A 17,555-nucleotide genomic window follows, 5' to 3' on the forward strand; every position below is an offset into this window, starting at 1 on the left:
TCTTACCCTAAGCACTCAACCAACTGACTGGAACCACAAAATTTGCAGAAAAATACAGATTTAGAAATTGTGTTCACCTTTTCATCTTCATTTAAAATATACTCTATAAAAGTGTGGTTTATTGTATACTCTAATACAAAGGATTTTCTTTGCATATAATTTTATTCCAAAAACAAAGAAATTTGTGATTTATTGTTATCTATCAATAGAAGTAAGCAGTAAATGACAGTAGTTAATAAAATAATAAAAATTTGAATTATAAACAAGGAAAATAAAAATCAGGGAGGGACAAATGCATAAACTATACCTGAAAACAGATTTTTGAGATAATTTAAAGGAAATTTGAGATTTACACTTAGAAATTACTTAAAATTGAAAATGATATATGCTAATAAAGAAATTATGAAAGGTTCCAATGCAATCGCCATCTTATAATCAACATGCTATAATTAATATCTGATAAAAATTTGCGAAATAATCCCAAATGGCACAATTATCATTTTCAGAAAAGTCATTAAAATAATATAAAAATAAACTCAAGACATCCAGAAAAGAATTGTTCTATCAAGTAAGGTTCCACAATCTAATTGTGTTAACCCATGTTTCAAAGAAGCAGAACACAAGATAAGAACTAAAATGTTGATAGTACTTTCTTTGGGAGGTAGGCGCCTGAAAAGAAAGCAGAAGGAAAAACAAGTGTGGAACACAAGGAAGGGACGTATTATTGCACTGGTTACAATTTTTTTTTACCTTTTTAAAACTTATTTATATAAGATGAACAAATTTCATGTATTTCAGATTTAATAGCACAAAGAGACTTCCCATCCTACCCTTCCTCCTACCCACACTGGTTACAATTTGACAATCAGCCCTGGAGACACACAGCATCACTGAGAACTTGAGTTCACACATCAACTGAGACTTTTGGAAAGATTTCTGTGTAAGTATAGTTCAACAGAGAGGAAACAGAGCAGGAGGTTAGCTGCTCAGCTCTCATCATGTGTTTCCCTCTGCCCAAGTTTCACTCAAAGTATCACACTCCTCCGCACATCCTGGATGTGGCATCTGTTCTTTGTGCTGGCCTCCAGGCTATCAGAATGGAGGGACAGGGACCAGTGTCATCATTTGGTGTAAGACTTCTATTCACAAAAATTGTGAGATACTGACTTTTGAAAATACATTCAGATGAGGTTATAAAGAGCAAACATGATTACATTTTTGTAAAATGTGCATGTAAAAAGTTGATTTATGAAATGCGAACATTTAAATATACTATACACAATGGATGATATTTATGTCAATCTCCCCTCCCCAAATCATAGCTCAAAGCCCTTATTCCCAATATGACTATTTATGAACACAAGGCACTTATAGAGGTGATCAAGAGTAAAGGAAATTATAAGAGTGGAACACAGTAGCTATTACAGAATATTGAAACAATAAAGGTATATGGAAGACCTAGGAATTTTACACTGAAACATTTCTATATTTTCTAAATTAAGAATAAAATGCAATATCAATATCTAAAGACAAAATAATTACACATAACTATAATAGAGTTAAAAACAACTATTTTAATTTTTGCATTTTATCTCTCAGATCTAGTATGTTAATTATTTGTTGGCATTGAATGATTGCTATTTTATATTAGTCTCTTTATAGTAGACCATGAAGTTTCTCATTGTTTCTGAGTATTACATTAATCATATAGCTTGGCTTCACATTATTTCTTGATGTTAATCAGTTACAATTAAATTTGTATTTTCATTTATACTGAAGTTAATATGTATTTAGCTTAAGTATTTTTCCTTTTGGGAAATGTACTTTGCCCACTTATCTCTTGTAAACTCAAGCTTCTTATAAAAACCATTAAATCACTTAAGTAATTAGGAATAATTCATTTACTTAAATATTCAATAGAAAATTGTTCCAATGTTATTATCCTTTTACATGATATCCAGGACTTATTCCTGTAAATGTTAGTTTTTTCCAATTTTTAAAAAATTGTTATAAAAACTGATTATATAAGATTTGACTCTATCAATCTTCTTTTTCACTGTCACTGAGCCATTCCTTTAATATGACAAATGCATTAGTCTTCCACAAAGTCAACCAGCTCATTAACTTTGGTTTATTAATAACACACTTTTCTCTGTATTTCTATGATTCTTTTCTGTTAAGTTAGAAGCCAACTTAATGATTAAAAATTGTTTTGACTTCCAAATGTAAGGTTCAATTAATAGGAGCAGACTAAATAAATTATGTTGCATACATGTACAATATACAATGCAGACACTAAAATGAAAGGGATCTAACTATGTTGCTATAAATAAAAAAAGATCCCTAAGGTTTTAATTAAATTGAAAAATTTTGCTCTGTGAGAGAAAACGTCAAGAGATTAAGAAGATAATTCACAGACTGGGAGAAAATGTTCCCAAAATATACATCTGATAAAGGGGATTGTTATAAAAAATGTATAAGGAGGGGCCGGCGCTGTGGCATAGCAGGTAAAGCCTCCGCCTGCAGTGCTGGCATCCCATATGGGTGCCAGTTCAAGTCCTGGCTGCTCCACTACCTATCCAGCTCTCTGCCTGGGAAAACAGTGGAAGATGGTCCAAGTCTTTGGGTCTCTGCACCCAGACCCAGAAGTATAAGTATAAGTTGGTGGAGTCTCATATAGACAGCAAGTTTTAAGACTTTATTTATTCGAGAGGTAAAGTTAAAGAGGAGAGACAGAAAGAAACCAAATGGCTGCTATGGCTGGAGCTGAGCGGATGTGAATCCAGGAGCCTGGACCTTTTTCCAGGTCTACCCGTGCCAGTACAGGGGCCCAAGCACTTGGGCTATCTTCCACTGATTTCCCAGCCCATAAGCAGAGAGTTGGGTTGGAAGTGGAGCAGCACAAACCGGCACCCATAGGGAATGCTGGCACTGCAGGCAGAGGCTTAGCCCACTACATCACAGCGCCTGCCCCAAGACCGAAATTTTTAAAAATATTTCAATCAATGTTAAAGAATTAAGAGTTACATTTATCCAATGGAATAAAAGTCTCATGTATGCATAAAGAGACATGGCAAAAATAAAGAAAAATATAGTTAATATATTAAGGATTTCAATTTGAATACTTCGAAAAAGCAAGATAGATTAGTATAAAGAATGTTTATGTCTGTGTGCAGAACAAATATGCTCAATCAAATGCAGTGACTTACTTATAGTAAGACATTTAATTTCAAAGAATGTCTTAAAATATTAAATAATGAAACCTCCCTTTCTCCTACTGTAAGTTCAGAACACAGATCACATCTTTGTTCCCAAATACGTGAAGCTGTCTCTAAACAGCAAGAAAGCAATCAGTGCTGTGGCAGAGACCTGCTGACCTCTCGCTCAATTCAATCTGGACACTATCCACCTGGAAACTCCATCACATCTCACAGGCTCAGGGTCTGGTGTCACAAATCTGCCCCCACTTCATACCCAGTTGGAAATTCTGGCTTCTGCATCTTCTGACTATCTGCCTACTATAACTTTGTCTCCAAAGGAGTTCACATAACCCACAGAAAAATTAATTATGGTTTGTTTTATTACAAAGCTGCAAGTAAAGAGGCAGAGAAGAGACAGGTTAAGGCCAGGTGTGGAAAGGCCAGAGGCTTCTGTTCTACACATGGATGGGTTCTGGGCCACCTTCCTGGGAGCCTCCACATGTTCAGTTACCCGGAATCTCTCCAAAACCTGTCTTTTGGAGTTATGGAGAATGAATTGTATAAGCCTAAGTGAATCTTTTGTACAATCTGATTGCACAGAAGGATATGACCTAATGCTAAGACACTTAATGGGAGCACCCAAACAGACCTCTCTGGATGTTTCTTGTCCTGCACGTATGGCGCAGTGTCTCTTCTGAAATGGAGGGTTTATGATCCATCAAACAACATAAGGCAGACAATATTTTTTTTTGACAGGCAGAGTCAGACAGTGAGAGAGAGAGACAGAGAGAAAGGTCTTCCTTTTCCCTTGGTTCACCCTCCCCCCCCCCCATAGCCGCTGCGGCTGGCGCACTGCGCTGATCCAAAGCCAGGAGCCAGGTGCTTCTCCTGGTCTCCCATGCGGGTGCAGGGCCCAAGGACTTGGGTCATCCTCCACTGACCTCCTGGGCAACAGCAGAGAGTTGGACAGGAAGAGGAGCGACCGGGACAGAATCCGGCACCCCAACCGGAACTAGAACCTGGGGTGCCGGCGCTGCAGGCAGAGGATTAGCCTAGTGAGCCGCAGCTCCGGCCTAGCCACACAATATTTTTTGAAGATTTATTTTATTAACCTGAAAGGCAGAGTAACGAAAGAGGAAGAGACAGAGAGAGAAAGAGATCTTCCACCCTAAATACTGCAGCAGCTGGGGCTGGTCCAGCCTGGAACTCCATCTTGGTCACCCACCTGAGTGGCAGGGGCCCAGGTCCTTGCACATCTCCCACTGCTTTCCCAGACGCTATAGCAGGGAGCTGCATCAGAACTGGAACAGACAGGACTCAACATGGTGCTCCAACACGGGGTGATGGCATCACATGCTGTGGTTAACCAGTGTCAGCCCCTGGTCAAAACTTTTTTTAATTATTATAAAGAAATTTCAAAGCATGTCACCACAAAAATTAAAAGAAAAATAAAAAGGAAGCAGGAGGGAAGGTGGGAGCAACAGAAGACTAGAGGGCTGGTGAGAATTATATCATGTTCTTCAAGCTGTGTGTATGAAATACATGAAATCTGTACCTTTATATAAATAAATAAATAAATTTTAAAGGGAGGGAGAGATTAGAGTATATTTTTAGTTTCTATGACCCACATTGGACAACAAATACCAGATTCTATGGCATGACTTTGGAGAAAAAGGAGCAGGTAAAAAGAGAATAGAGGAAGGTCAGAGAGAGATCTTGTTTTATAAGATCCACTTCTGAGGTCTTAAGTGTCCCATATCACGACAAAAGAATGCCTTCCACCTTTGTAAATATGAAGCTGATTTGGAGACTGGTTTAGGAACCAAGAACAAAAGGCAAGATACTCATCTATTCATATTCCCATTTTACTGATCCCAAAATAGAAATTCAAGTATGGCTAACCAATTTTGATGACTTCTAGGCAGAGAGGAAAGATAAACAGAACTTGAAAGATTTACTTTTCTTCCAGGGGAACAGTGGATACTTTAATAGACAATCAATGTTTTAATTTCTAGAGATTACAAATAGTATAATTTGGGTGAAAATTGTGCCTTTAATAGTGTATTAGACTGAAGAAAGTTATAGGGAGTGATGTAGTGAAAATGGCAGAGCAGCCACATCCAAGGGCTCATTCATCCACAGAAATGTTGAAAAATCAGGCAAAACTGGTCAGCAGAATAGAAGACAGTCAAGTATTTAAAGCAACCAAGCAAAAGTTGAGTAGAGAAAAAGGCAAATTAAAAATGGTAGTTAGACCTTGTATTGCTTTTATTTTCCCTTATCCTACCCTTCTCCCGAGCTCAGAAGGTGTCTTGAAGATGGCAGCCAGTGTTTCTAGTTTGGAAACCTGACTCCTGTTCTGGAAGTGTCAAAGTAGGTATTATCCTCCAAAAATATAGTTGTCTGTCTGAGACATACCTGTCTGGTACATAATGGAAAAGTTGGCACTCTACTACTCTATGTAACCATATTACTTAGCTATTGACGGAAAAATGGCAGATGTCCTAAAATTTTGTAAGGCAAACCATCCACAGTGGATTGAAGCGAACAATTATGATTGAGACAAACAAGAAAATATCAAAACCTGGGAGAAAAGGCTGGAGAAAGTTTCTTTGGTAAATTAATGCATTCAAAAGTTCCTGTGCACATTGGGAAATTTAGAAAGCCACCCATTGGCAGGTTGCATGCACATTACAGACCGGGAAGACCCTAAACGTTTGCCCATGGCTAAACTCAGGCTTCACATGACTGGAAGAGAAAGCTAAGCCAGAGTTGTAATCAACCTGGCTATGTTAAAGCTGTATTCCAGCATAGCATTAGTCAAACTGCAAAAGCCTGTGTTTTCTCCTTCTCCTCCTCCTCCTGCCCCTTCTCCTCTTCCTCCTCCTCCTCCTCTTCCTCCTTTTTTTCCTCCTCTTCTCTTTCCCTCTCCCTTTCACTTCTTCCTCCTTTTCCTTCCATTTTTTCCCTCCTGGTATTCACTCATGGAAATCTTTATTATGTACCACAGGAACACAACCAAAAGGAATAGACATCAGAGATGACATAGGGCAAAGAACACAGAGTTTACACAAATATCTTAGGAAAGTCTTTAAACAAACAATTACATTTTACATCTAAGAAGAAAAATAGTACCTGAAGGAAGAGGAGAAATCTGACTTCCGAAGTGCCAGATTATATTATTTCAAATGTCCTCTTTACAACAAAAAATTATGAAACATGCAAAGAAACAAGAAAATAGAGATCATTCACAATATGAATGGAAATTTCTTTGTGGTACATTAAGTATTAGTTTTGCTAGAATTAAGAGTTTATTTCAATTATTTTAAATAAGTTCAAATAACAAAAGGAAACTGTAGTTTAAAAATACTAAAGGAAAATAGAACAATGCATTAATAAAAGCAGAAAAATAAATGAGATAAAAATCCTAAAAAGAGATTACAGGGGCTGATGAAGTGGCACAGCAGGTTAAAGCCCCAGCCTGCTGTACAGGCATCCCATATGGGCACCAATTAGAGTCCCACTTGCCCTACTTCCAATCCAGCTCCCTGCTAATGTTCCTGGGCAAACAGCAAAAGATAGCCAAGTCCTTGGGCCCCTGCACCCATCTGAGGGACCCTGAAGAAGCTCCTGACTCCTGGCTTCAGATCAGCTCAGGCCTTTGTGGCCATTTGGGGAATGAACCAGTGGATGGAAGACCTTTCTCTCTCTTTCTTTCTCTCTGTCTTTCTCTACCTCTCTCTATAACTCCATCTTTCAAATAAATAAAATAAATCTTAAAAAAAGAAAAAGAAATTACAAATAGAATTTTTGGGGTTGTAAAGCATATGCTGAAATTAGAAAAACTCCCTGAAGGCTTTTAAAAGCATATGTTAATCTGAAGAGGAAGAAAATCAATAAATGTAAGGATAGGCTAAATAAAATCAAGGTGAAGGAACAGAAAGATAAAAGAATAAAGGAAAATTAACATAGCCTTAGAGAACAGTGGAACATCATTTAGTACACCAAGGACCCCTTTATGGTAATCCCAAAAAAGAAAAGAGACAAAAAAAGAGGGCAGAAGGAATGTTTGGGGAAAAAAGATTGAAAATGTTTCTAAAGGGAACAAATCACATGTTCAAGTAGCTCAACAAGTACCAAGAACATCAAAGTCCAGGAGATCCTCCCTGAGAGAAATTGAGATCAAATTGCTGAACACCAAGAATTCTTATTTTGCTTTGTGCTTCCATTGGGTGATGATGAATTATTGAAAATGAAAAATACAATTATAGGAATATGAACAAAATACCAGTTACCCTGTGGTCACTATGTCAGGTCATTACCTGTGATGTTGCTGTTTTCATTTCCAATAAGGACTTACTTCAGTGTGCTAAAAGGGAAAACACCATAATGTCATTATAGTTATTAAAAGACCTTTAAACCAGCATCTTTTCATAATAAGTTTCAAATGGAAAAAAATTAGACAACAAATGATTTGTCATTGCAAATTTGGTAATATGAAAATGCATGAAACACTCAAAACCATCAGAACTTGGTTTTTCTGTTTTAATACACTAATATTAATACCCACTAAGAATAATCCATTTTAAAACTTCTGTCTGACAACTGCGTTTTTTTGGCACTTCCAGTAATATCTCAAAGAAAAGGGATAAAGAATAGTTGGCATGGGGCAGTTTTAGTATTCTTTACGCTGAGGATCTCCCGTGCACTCGACCTGTATTAATTCAGCTCCACAAAACCAATTTTGATGTTCTGTCAAGGTTAAAGTTTTTCTCAGCAGGGGACGAGTGCTTGACACCCTTATAAATTTTCTTCCTACTTAATTGTAAATTGTAGAAGTCAGTTTAGCTAAGAGGTTATATTCTATTAACAGATGAGTTTTTGGCAGATGAGTAAGAGGTGGCCCTGAGAATTAGAGGTCCTAAACCTGCCTGCTATCCAACTTCTGTTAGGCCCTCCTAGTAACCTTTTTTATTGTTTATTAACATTCCACTCAGGTTTGGAATATCAGCAGTTGCAAATCTTCTGCTTGGCCCTCCTAATCCCCATCTCTACTCCTCTCCTTTCTACTTTTTACCACTTACTGTTCTATACACACACAGCATGGATATTTGTGATCTTTTAAAATTTATTTTATTTATGCATTTGCTTAGTTGAGAAGCAGAAGGACAGACAAAGAGATGAGAGCTCCCCAAATGCTAGAAATGAAAACAATGGCTGAGACAGGACTAGGGGAAACCCAGGAGCTGAGAACTCTAGGTTTCCCATGCGGATTGCAAGGACCCAAAGCCATGACTGCTGCCTTCGAAGGTCTGCATCCTTTAAGAACTGGAATCGAGAGCTGGAGTTGCACGTCAGTCCCATGTACTCCAGCATGGGAGTCTTAGCTGCAGGGCAGAATGCCTGTTCAGCAGTCTGTGATCTTGGCACCTCCTTTCCCACTGATGTGTATGCCTCTGATGGTCACTTTTCAGTGTGTGCTCAGTGCCTCTTAATAAAAAACACAATCAGATATCATCTCACTGATAGTTAGAATCGCTTTTATCCCAAAGTCAAAAAATAACAAATGCTGGCAAGGTTATGGAAAAAAAGAGAAGCTGAGGACCTTGTTGGAATGCAAATTAGTAACAGTTATTATGGAAAAGAGCATGAGCATTTCTCAAAAAAAAAAAAAAAAAAAGAAAACTAGAAATAGTTCTACCACAGGACCCAGCTATTTAACTTCTGGGAATATTTACAAAGTAAATGAATTCAGAATAAGAAAGAGATACCTGCACTCCCGTTATTGCAGTTTAATTCTCAATAGCAAAGGTATTGACTCAACATAGATGCCCATAAATGGATGAAAAAAAGTAGTATACATACACAATGGGACATTACTCAACAATAACCAAGAATGGGTCCTGACGTTTGCACCAAAATGTGTATAAGTGGAAATTATTATGCTAAATGAATTAAGTCAGGTACAAAAAGACAAATTCTGCATGTTTTCTGTCATATATGGAAGTTAATACATAGAAAGACTATAAAAATGTATGGGTGCCATATTATTTATTATACAGATAGCTATAAAGTTTTTTTTCACTGAATTATACTCTCTACATAATACTATACCCTTCTTATTCACTTTATTTTTTTTAAAGATTTATTTATTTATTTGAAAGTCAGAGTTACACAGAGAGAGGAGAGACACAGAGAGAGAGAGGTCTTCCATCCAATGGTTCACTCCCCAGTTGGCCGCAACAGCCAGAGCTGCACTGATCCGAAGCCAGGAGCCTCCTCTGGGTCTCCCACATGGGTGCAGGAGCCTGAAGACCTGGGCCATCTTCCACTGCTTTCCCAGGACATAGCAGAGAGCTGGATCGGAAGTGGAGCAGCCAGGTCTTGAACCAGTGCCCACATGGGATGCCAGCACTTCAGGCCAGGGTGTTAACCTGCTGCGCCACAGCGCTGGCCCCATCACTTTAAGATCTTGTCACAGCTCCCACATTTTATGATATTAATATCCCTTTATTTCAGGGCTGGCACTGTGGCTTAATGAGTTAAGTCATCACTTGTAACCCCAGCACCCCTACGGGAGTGCCAGTTGGAGTTCCGGTTATTGATTTCCTATCTAGTTTCCTGCTAATGTGCCTGCAAAGGCAGAATAAGATGTTCCATGTGCTTGACTCACTACCACTCATGTGGGAGACCTAGATGGAGTTCCTGGCTCCTGGCTTTGGTCTGGCCTACCCCTGGATATAGTAGCCATTTGGGAAGTGAATCAGTGATGAAAGACCTTTCTCTCTCTCCTATCTCTCTCTCTTTCACTATATGTCTGTGTGTGTGTGTTTGTCCCTCTCTTGCTATGCTTTTCAAATAAATAAATATTTAAAATAATATCCATTTTCAAGAAAAATATTAGGTATATATATGTTTTTATAACATTTACATATAACATGAATATGGTGAAATCTTTAAAATTGTTACATGTAAATAAAATTTTGATTAAATGCTTCAGTGAGAGTGAACTCAAAATTTTAAGATTAGTAATAAATAATAAATAAATAAATTTAAAAAATTTCTTTCTATATTTGGTAGTCTCCTTACAAACCCATTAAGAACCCTAGGGCTCATCTTCTCTCTCAATGGTCTCATTTAATAAGATTTTTATTGTGAACTTTAAATATATTCAGTGGAAAAGTAGAAAAAATAATAAAATAAAAATATTAAAACACCTATTATCACTGATGATAGAAATAAGAAATCAGGACCAAGTGTTGTCATCTGAACACCAAATCCTGTTCTCAGTTTCCTACTCAGAAATCCCTGAGGGAACTCAGTCATAAGGGACAAAGACTGGGGAAAAGCTGCTGTTTGAATTTAGTCTTTCCAAACTGGAGGCACAGCTTGACTAGAGCAAGGGTATGTGACACGAGGCGCCAGGAGCTTCCTCCAGGTCTCCTATGTGGATGCAGGGGCCCGGGACCTGCTGCTTTCCCAGGTGCATTAGCTGGGAGCTGGATCAGAAGTGGAGCAGCCAGGACTCCAACAGGCACCCATATGGGAAGCTGGTGCTGCAAGTGGCGCCTTAACCTGCTACGCCCCGTTCAGTGGTTGCTGTCTGATAACAGTCTAATTTTATTCATTAGGAGAAAAATTTCTTTTTACCTTTTATTCCTGCGAAGATGGTTGTCCTTCTAGGGCAAGACTTATAAAGACATGCCTGGATTTTCTGTTTTTGTTTTTGTTTAATGCTTTCCTCCCCATGGAAACCTAGCTTGTTACTCTTTAAACTCTTCAGATCTGCAAATAAAGGTCAGTGTTGAGGATTCCCCCTCCCACCCTATCCTTACCCATGACTTTTAATTTTTTAAAGGAGAATTGACTAACCAGATAGGTAGGTAGATAAGTATATAGGTGGGTTCTCTGTTGTCTTCCCTCCACATAAAACTATACTCATGTTTTTCATCTCTCTGTCTCCTCCCCGGATTGTGAGAAAATTTCATTTTTCATTATTCAAATAAGTCATTTAGATTTACTACATTCAAAAGTCATGATTACTTGTCTGTTATATGGTAAATGCTTTCCTCATTCCATGTTGGGCTTGAGGCTGTTTCTGCTTGCCTCTCTCCTACCTCCCTTTTCATTCCTTCTCTTTGTCTTACTTCAACTTTCCTTTAATTTTTTGCTCATGGGAGTCACACTTCATTAAAGTTTATCAAATATAAACAGCACATACTACCTTAGTTATTCTCCTCATTGCTACACCTCCTGTACTTATGCTCTGAAGCTTTTTATTATTCTATCCTTTAAAAATTGTTTGTTGGATTTATTTAGCCTCAAGCTATCCAAACCAAAATTTCCTTTAGAATAAGAATGAATGGAGGCTGGCGCTGCGGCTCACTAGGCTAATCCTCCGCCTTGCGGCGCCGGCACACAGGGTTCTAGTCCGGGTCGGGGCACTGGATTCTGTCCCGGTTGCCCCTCTTCCAGGCCAGCTCTCTGCTGTGGCCAGGGAGTGCAGTGGAGGATGGCCCAAGTGCTTGGGCCCTGCACCCCATGGGAGACCAGGAGAAGTACCTGGCTCCTGCCATCGGATCAGCGTGGTGTGCCGGCCGCAGCGCGCTGGCCGCGGTGGCCATTGGAGGGTGAACCAACGGCAAGGGAAGACCTTTCTCTCTGTCTCTCTCTCTCACTGTCCACTCTGCCTGTCAAAAAAAAAAAAAAAAAAAAGAAAAGAATGAATGGAAACCAGTGTTGTGATACAGTAGGTTAAGCCACAGCCTGGGAAGCCTGCATCTCATAGGGATGTAGGTGTGTATCCCAGCTGCTCTATTTCTGATCCAGCTCCCTGCTGATGGCCTTGGAAAGCAGCTAATGATGGCCCAAGTGCTTGGGCCCCTGCTGTACACAAGGGAGACCTGAAAGAAGCTCCTGGCTCCTGGCTTTGGCCTGGCCCACCCCAGCCATTGTGGCCAAACGGGGGAGTGAACCAGCAGATGGAAAATCTCTCTCTCTCTCTCTCGCTCTAACTTTCAAATAAATAAATAAATCTTTTTAAAAAAAGAAAGAATGAATCTTCTTATACTCTTATTTCCTACTTGGACATTTTAGAGAACTTTAAGGATGCAAGCAGCCTAAATTATTATATTTAAAAAGAAAACATAAAGAAATCGACCAAGAACTGAGTGTTACCCGGTTTGTTTGCAATGTTATCCCACATTCAATAGTTATGTGGAAAAGCTGTTTCTGTATTATCCATCTTCAAAACCTTCATTAATGAACACAGTTCGGTCTGATGGACACTATTCCTTTAAGACCACTGCCCAATCCAGGGATCTACCCTGCACCCACTTTAGGTTGAGAGGTAGTTCTCACATCAAAAATAGCTTTATGAACACATAGAAGAAACTCCCCAGGAGATGTCACCAGGAATGTTGGAGGATTATTCTTATAGCTGGCATGTAGTCCAAAGCTGGTCCATATATAATATGCTCCATTATTTACAATTATATGCAACTTATAAATCAGATGAAGGGGATTCAAAAGAGTTCTCTATGAGTCTACCAGTGTCTTACTGTAGCTATTACCCCCACACTGTGACAAGGTGTTAAGTCCAAAACTCATTATACCCGTGCCTCTCCAACAACATTGCTGGAAGCAAATCCTGGAACACTACAGAGGACAACTGTAATATATATTACATGTTGATATGGAATCTGTTTTCTGAAGACTTGCTGTATTTATTTGAAAGGCAGAATGACAGAAAGAGAGGGGGAGAGAGAGATCTTCCATACACTGGATCACTCTCCAACTGCTCGAGATAGCTGGGGTTTGGTCAGGCCAAAACTAGGAGCGTTGAACTACATCGTGGTCAGAAGGCCAGGTACTTGAGCCATCTTCTGCTGCTTTCTCAGGGGCATTAGCAGGGAGCTGGATCAGAAGGAGAGAAGCCAGGATTGAAAGCCGGCTCTCCCGTATGGGACACCAGCATCACAGGCAATGGCTTAACCTGCTGTGTCACAACACTGTCTCCTGGAACACGCCTTGATACATCAATTTACATCTAAGAAAATACTCATATGGTTGCTATACAAATATGAGGGCACTGTTTATTCATCCCAATATTGCTTGCATTAGCAAAACCTTAGAAACAGGCTAAGTATTATCAGTAGAATACAGGTACAATGATTAGAACTTTTTTATGGAAAAGAACACGAAACAACTGCTGAAATGCAAAAGGTGAAAAATATTCAGATAAAACCATTACATATTGATAAACACTCTTAAGAAATTAAAAATGGCCAGCACCCGCGGCTCAATAGGCTTATCCTCCATCTGCGGCGCCGGCACATAGGGTTCTAGTCCCGGTTGGGGTGCCAGATTCTGTCCCGGTTGCCCCTCTTCCAGGCCAGCTCTCTGCCGTGGCCCGGGAGTGCAGTGGAGGATGGCCCAAGTGCTTGGGCCCTGCACCTGCATGGGAGACCAGGAGAAGCACCTGGCTCCTGGCTTCGGATCACCCCTCCCAATCTCCAGTTTTACATCATTCCCATGCCAAGCTCTGTGAATTCACTCATGCCTCTCTTCCCTCAGATATCCTGCCTCCTTCCTAACTCTATCCAATCTTGTTCTGAATAACTCAGTTCAAATCTCACCTCTCCTGTTCAGTGTTCTCTAGTTAATTACTGTTCTCCAGGAACTATCTCATTAACAACTCACTTGTCTTAGGAACTGTCGCTCCCCCTCTTCGCGGAGGAACCACACAGGACCCTGCGCTGTTCTTTTGTCTGCTCGGCCCTCCCCGGGTTTGCTGCTGGTTCTTCCCGGGTTGGCTACCGTCCCTTCCACCTCCGTGGAAGGGCAGTTCCCCCTGCCACTTTCCCCACTTCCGCAGGGGAGCGGCACACCGCCGGCCGGCTCTCTCGAGGGCTGCTCAGATGTTCCTCAGGTGTTCCTGGTGCATGTTGTCTCTCTCCTCCTTTATAGTCCTCTTTCACCAATCCCAACTCTGCTACCCACACGCCGAGTACGCTGCTCTCCTCCAATCAGGAGCAGGTCCTGCTGTTTATTGGTTGAACTGGAGGCAGCTGTGTAGAAGCTGTTTCCTCCTCTCCCAGTGCCATATTGTGGGAGAGCAGATGCATAGAATAAGTCTTAATTCGAGTAACAGTCTAGTCCGAGTTGCTCCCCACAAGGAACCATAACAAGGATTCATTACAGGGGAAGAAAAATAGTTTTCCTTCTACCCTTCATACCTCCTAGCAGAGATCCTGTAATAAAAGGTAGGTGTTCAAGGTATAAACAGAACTTTACTAATAAATATTCCTCAGGCATCCTTGGCAGACACTCAGGATAAAATGAGAAGCTCTCAGAGGTGGCTTAGAATTCAATCTAACAATCTTTTCTCATTAAAGACAAGAGAGGGAAAGGTGTGTGGGAGGCCAGTTCTGGGAAAGCGACAGGAAATGTATGATAAATAAAAGCCAGCCTTCTAATAGATACACGTTGATAACCTTGACTCTGAGCACCTACACAGTGCCATGGATATGGATATGGATATTCTCAGTCTCCTTCCCTTAGCTTCAATGTTCTTTTCCCCTCTCTGGTGACTGCAAATCAAATTCACCAGAAATGAACCCACTGAGATGAGGAAGTGGTGCATAAGGTCCAGCCTGTGCCGCAGGGACCTGGAACACAAGACTCAGGCGATTATTTGTTCCCTCTATTGAACACAACTTGAGGTTAGGCCATATTTTAAGGATTTTAATTTTTTTGTTAAATAGGAACCCCAGGCTCTGAGCATACAATGGAACAGTCACCAGCCCCCAGGGTAGCTGGAACCCATTTTGTCAATGTCAGAATTCCCAAAATGACACCATGACTATCATCTTGCTCCCCAATCAAAGCAGGACCAACCAGTGACCTGCCCATGAGCTGAACATGAACCCATCAACCCAAATTTCACTCTGTATGATTCTTTACCCTTATTCGCCTGGGGAGCCAGGAAGTACACCATAGCTGCTGTCGCTTACTGTGAGTCTTGTGGGTAGGGGAATAAAACCCTCTTTTTTTTTTTTTTTTTTTTATAAATTTTTTTTTTTTTTTTTTGACAGGCAGAGTGGACAGTGAGAGAGAGAGACAGAGAGAGAAAGGTCTTCCTTTGCCGTTGGTTCACCCTCCAATGGCCGCTGCTGCAGCCGGCGCACCGCGCTGATCCTGGCAGGAGCCAGGAGCCAGGTGCTTTTCCTGGTCTCCCATGGGGTGCAGGGCCCAAGCACCTGGGCCATCCTCCACTGCACTCCCTGGCCATAGCAGAGAGCTGGCCTGGAAGAGGGGCGACCGGGACAGAATCCGGCGCCCCAACCGGGACTAGAACCCGGTGTGGCGGCGCCGCAAGGTGGAGGATTAGCCTATTGAGCCACGGCGCCGGCTAAAACCCTCTTTATGTCACTACCTTGGTATCAGTGATTGCCTTGCTGTGCAAGGGGTTTTAGGGTTTCACAATTGCGACTCTATTTCTGGAGCTTCTCCTATGTCAGTTGTTTCTCAAACTAATCAGCTTAAAATAAACGTTTGGCCAATGAGGCATGTTAGGGGTGGCCTATTCCACTCTCTAGCAGTTTGCTCCTCACCCCTGCTCCTTAGTTTGTCACTAGATAATAATCTCTTTAAGATTCCCTAGATTGGGCTGGCACAGTGGCTCAATAGGCTAATCCTCTGCCTGCGGCGCCAGCACACCGGGTTCTAGTCCCAGTCGGGGCGCCGGATTCTGTCTGGGTTGCCCCTCCTCCAGGCCAGCTCTCTGCTGTGGCCCAGGAGTGCAGTGGAGGATGGCCCAAGTGCTTGGGCCCTGCACCCCATGGGAGACCAGGAGAAGCACCTGGCTCCTGGCTTCAGATCAGCGCGGTGCGCCGGCCGCAGCGTGCTGGCCACAGCAGCCATTGGAGGGTGAATCAATGGTAAAGGAAGACCTTTCTCTCTGTCTCTCTCTTTCTCTCACTGTCCACTCTGCCTGTCAAAAAAAAAAAAAAAAAAGATTACCTAGATCAAAGACTTGTCAGTTGCTCCTCTGAATATCTACCTATCCTATGAAGAGCAAGTACTCAGTAAATGTGCATTCTCTCAATTTTTTAAAGATTTTATTTATATATTTGGGAGGCAGAGAGAGAGAGAGAGAGAAAGAGAGAGAGAGATAGATCTCCTCCCATCTTCTAGTATACTCCCAAATATCTACAACAGCCAGGGCTGGGACAGACTGAAGCCAGGAGCCAGAAACTCCATCTAGGTTTCCCATACAGATGGTAGGGACCCAATCACTTGAGCCATCACTTACTTGCCTCCAAGAGTGCACGGTAGCAGGAAGCTGGAATCAGAAGTGGAGCTTGGACTTGAACCTAGGCAACCCAGTGTAGAGTGCAGATGTCCCTAGCAGCATCCTACTATACCAAATACCTAATCCCCCAACAGTGAGAATGTATTAACTGATGCATAAGTAAGTAAAATTGCTTTAACTTCATAAATACTTTTATATTCACCCTGATTGCTTTGTGGGCTGCCACTGCTTCATAAACAAAAGTATGATCAACCATCACTTCTTAATATTATTTTTCTGTTCAGAATGGATGTGAAACTGGTTATCAGGTGTAAGAATTAAAGTAGACTTAAGGACATTTTTCAGAACACACTAATTCTTTCTGTGGGCATTTTCTCCCATCTTTATATTTTAAATTCACTATTAATAGAACTCATCTTTTGCCTTTTTCCAGTCTCTAAATGGCTTTCCTGCCAGCCTGAGTATTGAAGTGGTTTCTTCTAGTACTATGAAAGCATTTCTCCTTTTCTTTTCTTGCCCTCTCATCTTTTTCTGTAAAGCCTGTGTGATGGTCTCCCACTGTGCTGCTGTGTTTACTCCAGCAGTTCTACTAGAATAATCAACAAGATAAAAGAAAGCACATCATTTGAAATTTTGTTTTGAGGTTAAAGAGCCTGCCTGGGCATTCACAAAAAGAAATGCCTTTCCCAATGGAAAAGCACATTTATTATTCTCCTTCAAAAGATTTCCTTCTAACCAAAACAGTACTTGAGCAACAGCAGTTCTTCTCTGTTACAGTTTTGAGTCACTGAGTTTCCATAAATCCCAAGGTATAAGGAGACCTATGGAATGCTAAGGAGACCATTCATCTGGGCCCAATATTCTCATATTCTCTTATGTGCAGTTACCACTAAAGGAGAATAGAGTCAATGAGAACATGTATGTTGCAAGCATACAAGGTTGAATGCTGAGCCTCTCCTCGTAATGCAACCAGTAAGCACAATGCCCTCCAATTCATTACAACAGCCTTTTACACAATCATTCCTTTGAGTCAATTCATT

General features: G+C 40.8%; 1 long non-coding RNA gene across 1 annotated transcript; it reads right to left on the minus strand.

Moving 5' to 3' along the window:
* Window positions 1–207: 207 nt before the first annotated feature.
* On the minus strand, window positions 208–14,176 carry LOC149124977 (uncharacterized). The gene is made up of 3 exons (XR_016212539.1): window positions 13,902–14,176; window positions 7,523–7,569; window positions 208–669 (listed from the first exon to the last, which is right to left on the minus strand). It is a non-coding gene; the product is annotated as an uncharacterized LOC149124977 (long non-coding RNA).
* Window positions 14,177–17,555: the final 3,379 nt, after the last annotated feature.

This window comes from Oryctolagus cuniculus, chromosome 8 (genome assembly GCF_051225735.1).
Source record: "Oryctolagus cuniculus isolate XC-2025 breed Fujian yellow rabbit chromosome 8, ASM5122573v1, whole genome shotgun sequence".
NCBI classification, from domain to species: Eukaryota; Metazoa; Chordata; class Mammalia; order Lagomorpha; family Leporidae; genus Oryctolagus; species Oryctolagus cuniculus.